Genomic DNA, 12,686 nt, shown 5'->3' on the forward strand with positions numbered 1-12,686 from the left:
AAATTACAGAGGATTATTAATTCTTACTGAGTCAAAATGAAAATTTAAAAAAAAAATTATCAAGGACTAGAGAGAAGAAATCTAACAACAGCTCTTATAGAAGTTACGATCAAATCCTTTTTTCTGTCTTTCCTCTATTAAAGAGAACACTAAAAGAAGAAGAAGAAGAAGAAGAAGCAAAGATAAACAGCCAACCCAGTATATCTAATAATTACATATTATCCACTTTACATGAAATTGCTTGCTTATGCAGAGATGCTGCTTTTGAAGTGGATACCACACTGTTATTAAGGGAACTTCACAGCAAACTATTAGAAAATAAGTAATGGCAAATGTTGCCATAGAGCTTCCTTCATAAAAATTTAAGCAGGATTAGGACAGAGCAAATACAACTGATGTACAAAAGTTTGAAAGCTATAATATTTCTTTAATGCTTTTTTTTTTAAATTGACTCTATATCTGTATTTAAAGTAAAATAATCACAGTGGTGACAGTGCTGGGTCAAAAGAGGATAAAAGTTCAAGAAAAATCATATATGAAAGGAATTTTTCAGTCATTTTTAGGATGAACTTTGCTGTCTGTATCTCCAATGTGGTGACCAAAATAACTTGTTACTTTTCCATTTTTAGTGTAAACAATTTTTAGGAATTAAAATGAGGGGACAAAATAGAACTCATGCAAGTTATATTCATTGTTATGAGAACATTCATATAGGATCTTTTTAAATTCACTCAAATTAATTGAAAATTTTCATTCTGTTGTTTTTTAATGGTATTATTTTAAAAACAGAGTTTTAATTTTAATTTTAATTAAACTACAGTAATTTCTCAAATATCTACCATTAATTACGCACGAAAAGCGTTTCACAGAAAAATTTTAAAGGTCAATTAGTAATTTTCACAAAAGTTTATTTTCTCTGCAGCTAAAATTAATTAGAAACATCTACTTATGTCCTCCTGTTAGTTACAAAGGAATAAGTTCAAAATATTTTCTCAATACTGCTAATTTTTAGACTATTGTTCAGTTTTCTTTTTTTTCTTTTTTTCCATATACTCATTCAATTTCTTTTTCCTTTACATTATCTGTCTTTAAAAAATACTAAGGATGTGCAGATTAGTTAGACTGATCTAGTCACATCGACATAGGGCTCTGTTTTCAACAAGGAAAAGTTGACAAAATACTGATTATGCTGATTGCTGAGAACCTAATCAAGAAACGGCAAGGTTGTACCTGACATGAGCAATAGGCACAGGACACATCTCGTCTTGGTTTAATGAAAACTTTTAATGGGCTGCAGGCACCAAAATGTTCTGCTTGATTGAAACTAAAGAGCTTCTGCCTATGCCTAGGAACAGAACTTCAGGCACCAGAAGACCTCTGAGGTCAATAAAACTCCAAAATAACTCTGTATGAGCACATAATTTTTTCAGTTTGCAGGATGCAGGCCTTAATGATATTCAATGAAAAAGTGAAAATATAACAACACAGGAATATTAAAAGCCAAATTTTAATTGACACTTTGCTATGTAGTTTCCCTTTACATGCCACTATACACTAAATTCAAAACTTTCTTTGTATAATTAAATTAGATCTGAAATTAATGACTCTTTGCACTTTAGTGTTACTGGGTTTTGCCGACAAACAGGACAACCCTTCTAATATTTCTCTTAATCATTTCAACCTTTGACATGAAGTCATATCTGACATATCTTGATGATAAAAATCTAAAAATCTCAACCACTACACTATTTTTTTACCAGTTAAATATCATAAGAATTACTACACTAACGGAATTATGCAGGAAAAATTATCATATCTTACTGGAATATTAATAGTCGTAACATATAGAATGGAAACAGGTGATGCAGAGATTTTCTCAAAAATGCATGCTATAATTTTCTTCATAAATCTGTCTTGCCTCAAGAGGTATTAAAATGGATTTAATTTACCCTAATTTTACAGAATAAAGCCCATGACTGAAAAAAGAGTCATTTATGTCAGGTTTTATTTCTGAAACACAGAGGACAAAATTTTTTTTAATGTTGTTTTTAGATATGTACAAATTCAGTCTGAGTTAGAAAATATTCATGCTGATCACATTTTTAAATTCAGACCAATGAGTTTCATATCACCTGTCTGCAAGGATGATTCAGGAATTCTTTCAGTTTATTGCCTAGCTTTTGCCTTTATCACAAGTAGAGGATGTAGTGATATTGATACTACATTCCCTATGGTATTGATAAATGGGACACTGGTGCATGTGAAGTTATTCCAATTATCATTTCAGCTGTTTGTCAGGGTTATTTGTGTTCGGACAGCTGATACACTAATTTCCAAGCTCTAATCTGACTAATGTTTGGTGTTTTCCTTCTAGTGGCCAATTGGCTCCCTCATCACAAAATACTCTGAATTTGTTTGTTCTTTCAGTACTAAAAAATTACCTCCCTAGGTGCATGTGTGTATAAATAAGGCATTCTAATGCTTAAGTCTGTAAATTTGATTTGGATAACATTTGCATGACATATAGTAGATAGCCAGGTTGATATGGCATGTAATACTTCCAGTGAAACCCACAGTAAATGATGAGAGACATGGCAGTGTTCCTAGAGCTACTGCCTTTCTCTGCGATCTGTTACTATAGTACCAGAAAAAGCATTACAGCTGTCTGCTTTCAATCTCTGTGTCACACCTGCCAATGCACTTCTGGCTCAAAACTTTATAAGAATGTTTACATATCTTACTAAAGTGCATTTAATTAATTTTAGTGAATTTTATAGACAGGCTGCCAAATTCAATATTTGTCTTAAAGGATTATGATATTTAATATTTAAAAAAAAGAAGTACTGGAAAAAAGTGATTTAAAGCTTAGAATTCCATCTAAACTGCTGTACCTCCTCCATTCCTCCTTTAGTAGTGTTCTGGAAAGAGTAGGAAATTAAAAATTTGGGAGGTAAAACAAGTAGCAGAACCAAGGAAGTTTGGGTCTCTGTAGATGTGTTCTGTGGATGATTGACATGGGTGTCTGTTAAAAAGTGAGATCTGAGTAGAGGTTTACTAGTCTGTGAATATCTGTAGGTTTTCATTCTGTGAAATGTGAGTGGATGTGTCTGGAGAGGTAAGAAGGTTCATATTTTGGTTGCTTGTGGATAACATGGACAGCTGACTTCAGTTCTGATTCTTAGCATCTCCAGCCCAACTCAGCAGAGCTGCCCAACTCAGCATAAGCAGCAGGTCTTATTCCTAAAGCCATTGGTAAACACAGATTCACCACCTCTTTTCTCAAAGCATTTGAGAAAATCAAGATCTCATGTGCATTGGTCTCATGCACACTGCATTGTGGAATTCTCCAGATTATATGCCATTCTTTAGTGGCCCACATCATCATCATCATTATAGCTAGTACTTCTTTTCAATTGTGCTAAAATTAAATCCCCATTCAGACAGTCTGAAAAAATATGGGTCTCTGTTACAGTCCACTGAATTATTTTTCTATGAGTATTGTGCTGCAGGTATGAGTGACGTTTTGAAATCTTGGGAGGCTGTCAATAAGATCAGAGGTTTTCCTCAAAAAGAGGACAATTCACTAAATTCTCCTGAAGAAAGCTGTTTGCACTACTAAGAATACTCTAGACCTCTTTTCAACAGGACATAGCAGAAGTGTGACTAACATGATAGAATAAATAATGAGATCTGTGACAAAGAAAACTATTATTGACACACACAATATAGTAGAATCAGCTAGGTTATATGTCTCTTATTTTGTACACAGAAGAGGTATAAAGAGAATAAGATTCATCTCCAAAGAATATAAGGCTAGAATAGTTGGGTAAAACAGACATGTAAATGGAAGAAACTGGACAGAATAGATAGGATTGTGAACAAACCCAGCAAAAACAATAGAATGGTTAATTAGAGTCTACCTAATCAGTCAGCTCTGGGAAAAACCAATACCAGTAAAATGTTTATCCGATTGAATGATCAAGTTCCTGTTCTTCAATTGGCAACTTTTGGAATAAAAACACTCAACCCTTGGATTAACCTTGGTTAATATATTTAAATGAAATAAAATGAAAAATATTTCTTTTCAGTTTTAATTTTAAATTTTAATTTATAATAATTTAAAAATAAAATAACCACTATAAGAAAAAAATATTGCAAGGAGAGATTGAAAATTATTCTTGCCCTTTTGAAAATACTTCACTATAACCTGAATATGTGAATATTTACAGTCAGTGTAACACTAGGCTTTTTTAAGTAAATAATATATATTTGGGAAGAAGTGAGGAGAAGCATCAATAAATGCACTTGCCTAAGTGGGATCAAATTACTAGCACTTTTTAAGGCAGGACAGGAAAGCAGAAAGGTGATAACTTTATTGAATATTTTGTTGTTGCAGATTTCCTCAGATTAAATGTTGAACCTTGTGTGAAAATGTTTTTTGAAGTTGAAAAGAAAGTAGGAAAATTAAACTGACATAAGTTTCAAATAAAAGAGTAAAGTACTGGTACAGTAAAATAAAAAAAATAGAAGGTTTTGAAGATGATTACAATGATCACTGATGCTTTGTGTTTGTTACAGCAAAACTGTCGGAATAGGTACAGATATTTATTTAAGATAATGATACAGGAACCTTTGAGTTTGAGTGGCCTAGTGAAATCAATTAATCTATTTATAGCTATCAAGAGACAAATACTTCCTCAGTGATACAATCAGAGGACACAAGGAAACGTTCTGAGTGAATAAATCCAGAGATCAAAATAACAGAGAAATTGTGTTGTTCAACTTCTCCGGTGATTTACAGACGCTGCTAATTTTACTTCAGTAAATGTACTATTTTTCCCTCTTTTGCTAGCACTCTTCATTAAAAAAAAAAAAAATTGTTCCAAGAAACCTAGGAAGAGTAAATTCTTCATATTCTGATGTTTCTGACAGATAGCAATGAAAACTGCAAGTCATTAAATGATGTCATTAGAAAGGTTACACAAATTGACATACATATACTGAGAATTTATAGTTTCAAACATTGCTTAATTAAAACATGACTAATAATTGGATACAATTTCATGTTTTTTAAGCCATTGTAGTTCATGCTTGTATCTACATACATTTTTCTTTTTCCCAGTAAAGAGTAAGTAGAAACAAAGAATCATTCTTAAAGAAATTCAGCTGTAAATTGCAGGCTATCATGTCTTCTAATGCCACTTGCTCCTTGATACACTGCTATTGCTAAGATTGACCTTATGACGGGTCACACAGGAGTACAAAATATTTCTTCTGCAGAGCCAGTATTTTTATTAAAAAAAAAAGAAAAGGTGTGAGATCTGTTACTCTAGTTCAACTTTCTTTGTGTGCCGTGCAGGAAAGTGCCTATCAGCCTAGGAGGCACTAGGGTGAAACTTGGGTTTAGGTAGAGCCACAAGGGGTCAAAGGAAATGCTTGAAGCAGCACATGCTCTAGCAAACAGATGGAAAATGTAACACCTGTGAAATAAGAGCAAAGAATAACCCCACATTTTCAGAAACTACTTCTAATGCTTCGATTTGTTTAGAGGTAACAGGAAGGGAATTTTCAGGATGCATTAAGAATACCCAAGATACAAATATGTATGGGCTAAAGTTATCCAAGACTGCAAGATAACAAATTAAAGGTGTAGTTTATATTGGCCAAAAAGTGAAACCTTCAGATGGTAAAATACTGAAAAGTTAAATATTGACAGTGAATTGCAGTTACATGGGCCAGGCTTGGATGGAGGCAGCTGGATGACATATTTAATCTCATCAGACTCTACCCACAGGGTATCCTAAAGAATCAGCACATAGGTTCAGAACTTCTCAAAAAATAAAAGATAACAGGGAAATACACTAATCTTTTCTTAAATGTCAGTTCAAATCTGTAGTGATTTTTTGCACACATTCCTTTTTCATCTGGCTTGCTTTGTTCTTCTGAGGTGTGTCCTAATTTTCATACAACTGTGAGGTGAAGGAGGAGCACAGGTTTTTGTTCAGTAGTAGAGAAATATAAGCAGTTTATAGGCAGATTGTTTAAAAATAAAATAATTCATTTTCGCCCTCTGTGCAAAAGAGGGCAAGAACCAAAACAGAAATGTAATACATGTTACAATATTTACTCTGCGGAAAATCCCAGGTCCCTTAATCAATTATCAAACATTTGCCTTGTGAATGAAAGAGTGGTAATAGAACTAGTATTTTAATGCTGCTGTATGATGACAAAGGATCCAAAAAAGAACTGAGACAGAAGAAAGTTGAAATGATCTTTGCTAAAATGCGAATTATACTAAAATATTTAATGAAATATATGCCTCTGTCTGCCCTCAAATACTTACTGTAGAGATTAGGATTTAATGGTCACCTTCTTACCTCAGAAATAAGTGACAAAAGTAAGATGATAGAAAGAATCAAAGAAGTTAAAGCTTTGTAATGAAAATTGATATCGGCTAAAGAACTAGAACTCATAATTAAAACACAAAGAAGTAATTTAACTGAAGAGGGAAAGCATAGATAAAGAAAAGCACAATAAGCCAAAAGGAATGAGTTACAGACAAATAACCTGCAGGACTTAAATAAAGAAATGGCATTTCAAGCAAACGGAAACCTTTTTATATTCCTAACCTTTGGATAGAGGGCAAGAACAAAAGGAAAGAATATGAATAACTCAGCAAGGAAAAACTTTGGGGTCTCTTCAGAACAGTAACTCCTCCTCAAAGCATGACTACCTGTGTGGCTGAACCACATTAAAATACATGTAATTATACTTATCTGCTTGAAGAGTGTAAGTAAATATAATTACACTTGTGTTTTGTATGACATTGAGAAGATAACCAAACAAAGGGGAATATGCATAAAAGATGGTATAAAATGAGAAAGACTGTAGGACTTTAGATTATATGGAAGAACTAAAATACTACAACAGGCTTCCTCCTAGCCATGTGGCTATTTCAAATGTTTGGATAATTACTACATTTCAAAATAGGATTATATTTGCCTCATTATTATGAATTTTGATTTAAAAAGTAATATTGACTTCTACCCTTCTCTATGGTTGTGATAATAGATTTCAGTAAAGACCAGAAAAGTTATTTTAAGTGATTTTTCAAATCTCTAAAGAAGGAAAAAAATATGAATATTAACAAAAAAAATAGTTTAATACTCTTTTATTTATTTTAAGTTTGTGATTAAAGAGTATTGGATTTTTAATTTTTTTTTAATTTAAGGATTTACATGAATCCTATTTTAAATTTCTTGTACAACATCATAAAATCATTAAACCAATTATGTAAAGTAATAACGTCAAATCATGCCTCAGAATAAAGCTTTCAGCTGCCAACCAACAAAATTGCCTTAGAGACTGCTGCCAAAGGAAAAAAAAGTAATCAAACATAAAAAAAACCCCACAAAGTATACATGAATGGATCTTAAATCCCCTTATGTCACATACTTCTGTAGTTTCCTTAATGATGCAGGCCCTTTTTCTAAATGACATGTTACAAAGTCAGCAAAAAGAAATTGCAGTTAGGGACACAGCAAAGTAGGATTGCCTGTTCTCTCACTGCATAGCTGCAAATTATCTGATAATTTCATTCTCAGACAGAGAGATGAAAATGACATTAAGGAATGGTGGAAAGGGGAGGAAAAAGGTATAGTTACAGTTTACCTGCATTTACTCACTGTAATACCTTCAAAAAAATGGCTGAGTTGAAAATTAGTAAGGAGAATTCATAATTTAATGTAGAGTAGCAATAGACTATTTCTGGGTTTAGAGGAAGGAAGGGAAATTGGAAGTCTAGGACATGAAAAACCAGAAAACTAGATATCTTTCTTTCTGCAGAAAATTCAACTTTTTTCTTCTTTTGAAGAATGAATGTAGGTTTTAAAAGACAAAACATCGGGGGGGGGGGGGGGGAAGCTTAAACTATTATATTGCACACAACTGAGATGTATAGTGCCCTTTTTATTTCCATGAAAGAATATTGAACCCATAATTTTCCTCATGATGTTATACCCACCATGACACATAGTATAAAATTAACCTTCATCATGAGTTGTCAGTAATGTTATCTTATTTTAAATTAAATAAAAATTGCATTAAACCTTACATTAATACATATATACATATGTATATATATATATAACATGTATATATATATAAATATATAAAAAACAGGTTTGAAATCAAAGTTTTTAATAACTAAAGTGAATCACTTCTGAGTGTAAATTTTTGGATAGATGAGAGTTTCACTTGACACTCTGATTACAATTGTAGCCAAATTATCTAGTTATACTGTATGATACAGGACAATAACACTTGAGATTAAAACATAATAGTGGTCTTAAAGGACCGTTTAGCTTTTAAACTTACATTTAACATTGGGGTAAAAATTACACAGAAGGAAATGCAGTCAGACCCATCCCAGACACATTTTGTATCTGCTAAGGCAGTCAATGATCAGGTCCAAAATAATGACTAGAAAAAAGCATAATGCTATAGTTTCCACAGTTGCTAGCAGCCCCTGGTATAACTCAATCTTTTCCCCCCACTGTTCTATTTCATTTTTTCTGACCTTTTACACTGGACAATAAATTCTAAGTCCCCTCAACAGCTTTTAACAGTATGTATATAATTCTAATGCTTCTTTTTTAAATATGTGCTTAGAAGGTGACCATCTCCAGCTCTGAATGTATTTTCATGCATAGAGTCCTACTTACAGTAATCTTGGTGTGGAAAAGTGAAACAAACTGGAGGATTCTTCCAAGCCGTAGTAAATTTAGCAGAGGGCTATAGCAAATGCACACCAGTCACTTATTTGTACTTCCTAAATTAGGCAAGATTAGACTGGATCAATTTAAAAACTTCCATCAATACTAAGTATCAGAAGTGGCAGGAGACAGCAGGTGGCATTCAGAACACCAATCTAAAAATAATAGGAGCACATTACATATTTTAAACATCATAAAAATAATCCGAAACCCATGAAGTTTGGAGATTTTTATTGTTCTGATTTTGGGTTGGGGTTTTTTATGAGATGAAACAGAACACCTACACACCTGTGATCATTAAAAACATAATGGCACATTCTGCAAATGTTGTACCGAAAATGTTAAATTACATTCTAAATATATGTCTACTACAGTTCTGTTTAGACAAGTTTGTTCATTTAATTACATTTTTCTTTTTGATTGCTAAGCAATGGTCACATAAAATCTGAGCTGTTTACCTTTCCCAATTTGTTAACAACAATATCTTATACCGCATTGCTTATCTATTCATTATAATTAGAAAGGGTTTCTTTACAATAAATGGAAGTTTATAAGCTGATTATTTTCCACTTTTAAGGAAAAAGTAGTTTACCCAGAACCTTATCCTTCATTTCTGAAGTTTAAAAGGTTGCTGCCAGTGGCAATCATGACTTACGCATGGTAAATAAAAAAATCTAATTGTTGGATGACACTTCTACATTACACAGACTCAGATTTACACAACCCCACCTCAGAAGTAGTCACATATGAGGACAAACACAGAAGGCCAAAACTGAATGACTACCTGCAAACATGTGTCTGGCTCCATACCTAGCCTTAGCAAATAGCACTAGTAATTAATTTTCAAGAACTCTAAGCTCACAGAGTTACTGCAAATGTTATTCTGACTTTTCAAAATGGATGCATGACTTAGTATACTTTTGCTGTAATTGGTCAGCTTGAAAATGCATGAAATTTATCTCTCCATTTTGTTTTCCTTTGCAGTGTGAAACATGGATCATAGGTGTTTTCTTTTTCCCAACCTGGAAATGAAACTTGAGATACTTTTAGTGAGGAGGTAATATAAAAGAGAACCTTTAGTTGAAGGCCTTCAGGAGCAGTCATGGAAAGATGTCCACAAAAACCTACCCCCTTCAAGAGTGAGTAGATTTTTATATGTTTTAAGAAATTACATAATTGATAAAATGCACCAGTTAGGAGGACAAGTGGTGATGCAATTCCCCTCCCAGGTCGAGCCCCTTCTGTGGAGCCCCCTCCCTTGGTACTGGCTGTACTTGGTCCATGAAGAGTTGTTCTCAGCCTTGGTTCCCTGGAAAAACCAAGTTAGCAGAAGGGCCCTGCACCTCCTGGGGGTTGGAGCTCTGGAATTTGTTTTGTCTTTCTGCCTAAGGAATTTGCTGTGCCCCAGAAGAATGGACTGACCATTAGCACATGAAGTGTACTACATACATTTCTGGAGGATAACTTCCAAATCTGTTTCTTAGCAGAAAAATCTCTCACACTCCAAGAACATTTTTCAGTTTTGAGCCAAACCAGTTGAAGTCAGAAAATCTGGTAGACAAACTACAAATATGCAGTTCTGATCTGTTGCAAAATGTTGATACAGGCATGCTCAAAATCAAGGGACTCGAGTAATACCAAAATACAAATGCTGGACAGTTATTTTCTGAATTTATATGGCATCTACACTGAAAACCTAATTATCAGAAGAAGGAAGATAACACTTCCATGAATTGATCCACTTTATGTCTGAATTGCCCTTTGAAGACGCAACAGAAACTATAAATTATCAAAAGAGGCAAAACCTCCCCTAGCACCCCTCTTGAGCACCTGTACTGTACATATGAACTCAAATACTACTGCCAGCACCAGCAGTACACAAGATACCTTTAAGGCAAATAATGTAAAAGCTGTGGAGGAAGGAGCAGTAACAGCGCACTTTGGTTTTCAGGAAAACCACATTGGAAGTCAAAGATTGAAAAATCTGAACTCTTTTGGCTGAGGAAAGAAAACTAACCTAGAAAGTTGAACCTTTGGATGCTTCACTAGATAGGACAGTCATAGGATCCTAGTATATGGGTGCTATTCTTTTTACCAAGACTTTTTCTTGAAGCTAGATTGTGTTTTATCTCTTCAGTGCCTTATGCCCTTTTCGGATCAATTCAGTGAAAACATTTTTACATTATTCTAGCACCCACCCCTGCTAAATTTTATCCAAATGTTTTGGTTCTTTTTCCAACTGTTCACCTATATTTTGTGCATTAATAAGAATTGATTGAAGGGTATATATTGATTTGTGAACTTTTACAGGTATTACAACCTTAGCACACTACCTCTTTGTGCTGAATCTTTATATTCCAGCAATTTTTTTTTATGAGTCTCAGTTGCTAGAGGGCGTATTTAAATGGAATTGAACAAATATTTTCTCTACTGGTTTCACAAAGAAAAGAGTTGTCTAGTATACTTTTTACTTCAAATTTATATAACAACTCATGTACTCACAGTTTTTTTCAATTTTGTGCACTTTCACAGAATATTGGAAGAAAAGCTCAAGAGTCCTTTATTGTCTTCACAGAGAGTAAAAAAAACAGACAGCAACAGGCAGGATTTCCAAATGCTTTTAACACACCTCAAGCCTGACCTTGAAGGAAACACCTCTAAGATAAAAGTCAATATCTCAGATGCTTGTTTTGTGGCCTGGACATGTTCAGAGAAGAAATTTATAGGATTTATTTTTATTTGTGTGTTCCTGTATGAGCTTTAATTTTGCTGGAGGCGACAGAAAAAATTTCAGTTGTCAGCTGAGATCAGGACTGTAGCTACACCTGTCAGTGCCTTAATTATGTTGAAAACAGTGATTTTAGTTCATGTGCAGTTACAGAAACTAACTAACAACAGAAATACAGCCACTTTCAATACAAAATAAATATACGCATAATTTCCTTTAAATAAACTGAGATCCCTCTACCAATAGTATGTATCCATATACATGATAAGAAGCACACAATTTACTATTTAGTTTATGACTGTGTTTACATATATTTATCTTAAGAATCAGAACCTTCATTTTGCATGATTAACTTGCATCTACGAAAAGAATTTAGGAGAGGTGAAAAAGAAAAGAGTCTTACAGAAGAAACTTTAGGAAATATGAAATTATGGAAGTCAGGTTTTAAAATGAATGATAGCATTGACATTCCAGATTCTTAATTGCTGATATTCTGTTTGGACATTTGAATTTATTATTTTTTTTGGAGGGAAGGTTGGCAAGAAGAAGATGAGGTGGTGGTTTTATTTCTCCTTTTATTTCTAATATGAAAGAATAAAATAAACTTTTTTTAAGTGTTACTACTCTCATTTTTTTTTAATCCTTATGTTTCCATTCAAAAGTGAGTAACAGTTGCAGATCATCACATTCTTGAAAATTTTGAAATATGACAATTGATTGCACTTAAGGATTTCCAAATTGGATATCAGTACTCTCATCTCAGGTACATGCCCTCTGGGTCATCTCATTTCTTCCTGTTGGGAACAGGAAAATCACACATGGAGATATCGGAATAAGTATACCAAAATTATCATGAGATAAATAAATAAATAAAGCATTTTACCCTGAAAACATGACCACCAGTAATTTTGTTAGCTTTTCACAACAGATTTTGAGCCTTCAACTCATATAAAAAATATCAGATCCCCAAAGCTATAACTTCAACTGAAGTAATTGATTTTATCAATATTAAAATGTTTTCTCGAAATAAGAACAAAAATACAAATATAGTAAAACAATACATTGAATGTTCAAATGAAACAAAATGAGACATATGCTTAAGCATTTTTAAAATATTTTTCTGTTTTAAATCCTATAAAACTCCAATATTTTGTGAAAAAAATTATTAGTAAAAATATACTATA

General features: G+C 33.1%; 1 long non-coding RNA gene across 1 annotated transcript in view; it reads left to right on the top strand.

Moving 5' to 3' along the window:
- LOC136286032 (uncharacterized) overlaps positions 1 to 12,116 on the top strand; it is a 60,157-nt gene extending 48,041 nt beyond the window's left edge. The window contains exons 3-4 of the long non-coding RNA XR_010719698.1: positions 9,759 to 9,913; positions 11,307 to 12,116. This is a non-coding gene — a long non-coding RNA (uncharacterized lncRNA). The remainder of the gene's footprint in view (positions 1 to 9,758; positions 9,914 to 11,306) is intronic.
- The last annotated feature ends 570 nt before the right edge of the window (positions 12,117 to 12,686 follow it).

This window comes from Chamaea fasciata, unplaced genomic scaffold (assembly GCF_029207755.1).
Source record: "Chamaea fasciata isolate MVZ Bird 193981 ecotype frontalis unplaced genomic scaffold, bChaFas1.0.hap1 SCAF_2, whole genome shotgun sequence".
Classification (NCBI taxonomy): Eukaryota; Metazoa; Chordata; class Aves; order Passeriformes; family Sylviidae; genus Chamaea; species Chamaea fasciata.